Here is a 1,529-nt window from a genome sequence, read left to right as displayed (position 1 = left end):
TTGCATTTTATGACGATAATCTTACTTTCTTACATTGTGGCTGGTTTCATGCTTGGGTAGCCGAGTTCTGGATTTTCCTTTCTACTGATTGTCTTCATTTCACTTTGAAGTAGCTTCGAAGGGATTCTTCGTTACTCTAGTTTTTGCATTTGGTTCACAAAAAAAATTTTCGTTTTCATACCGTGAGTACTTGTGTGCTCTTTTTCTTTTTTTCTCACGCGTGACTTTCCTTTCCGTTCCTTTTGTTATGTATGACAATGATGAGGTAGAGGTATGACGTATTTGTGTACGTGATCGCGTGACTACGTGTTTACTAACTAGATACTCACCCCCACCGTTAGGCGCTGCATCTGCCGCTAGGATTTATCGGGTGTTAGCGGCCGTCGTGAGGTCCCTTCGGGAACGGACACGATAATTTCTTGCAAAACTAGAAACAGTAGGCCAGTGCACTTTAGCCATTCGCTCTCTTTGCTGTTCTTCTCCGTTTCAATTTTGTCGCTGCACTAGTTCCTTTTTCCACCTTTCCACATTGATGAAAGTTGTGTTCGCAATTGTAATGCATGATCTCTGTGCGCAGCTGCCTGTACATACAGCTGCCTTTTCCCATCCAATTTTGATCTTGTTTGAAAAAGAAAAGAAAAAATCTTCCTAATAAAGAAACCTTGCTGTAAATTTATGTCTTTATGTCTGTTGGTTCGGGATGCAATGACGGCGCGAGTCCCGCCACTGATTTGCCCGTAAAGGGTGTGCGACGCAGCCTTTTGTGGGTTCCAGCAACAGCTGCGTCCCACATGCTAATGTGTGAGTTTTTAAGTATGAACAAAATGTTGAACTGTAGCTGCCGGGATGATGAGTACACCATACTGGTAGAACATTGCTGGCCATAAGCCAGGGTCCCTGGTTTGATTCCTGCTGAAAATCTTTGCTTTGAAAGCCCTCAAACTTATGCATACTTCTCCATTAAGAAAATATATTATGTGAGCTAGTCGGAGGGAAACAAATTAGCACAATAAGAGACAAAGCCATTCCTAAATCTGATGAGACCTTTCGTGCCACTACTTCTCAAATCAGTACGTTTTGATGATGTGACGAAGCACACCGCTGTCAATTTATATAGCATATTGGTAGAATTTTTGCGAAACGTACAGAGGCTGAATGATGGTGCGAGTTGCGCCAAAGAATACAAGAACTATAACAGGAAGCAAGGTCCAAGAAGCACTTGCTTCCTAACAAACTCTTTCTGTCTACAGAGCTGCGGATGTAGCTTTGCAATGTAAACCGCCTCTAGCATATCTAGAGAACGCGGATGCACCACTGTAATCCATTTGATCCTCAAAAACTGTGGGTGTTGAAGTTGTGGTGTAATTAAGATTTTTCTTCCATAAATGTGGCCATGATCACTTTAATAAAAGTCATAAAAAGTCATAAATTTGTCTAAATATATTCTTAAATATATTCTTTCTCTTTCTCTCTCTCTCTCACACACACACACTCTCTCTGTGTCTGTCTGTCTGTCTGTCTATTTGTCT

Source organism: Sycon ciliatum, chromosome 10 (assembly GCF_964019385.1).
Source record: "Sycon ciliatum chromosome 10, ocSycCili1.1, whole genome shotgun sequence".
Classification (NCBI taxonomy): domain Eukaryota; kingdom Metazoa; phylum Porifera; class Calcarea; order Leucosolenida; family Sycettidae; genus Sycon; species Sycon ciliatum.
Note: the sequence above shows the minus strand (reverse complement) of the source record.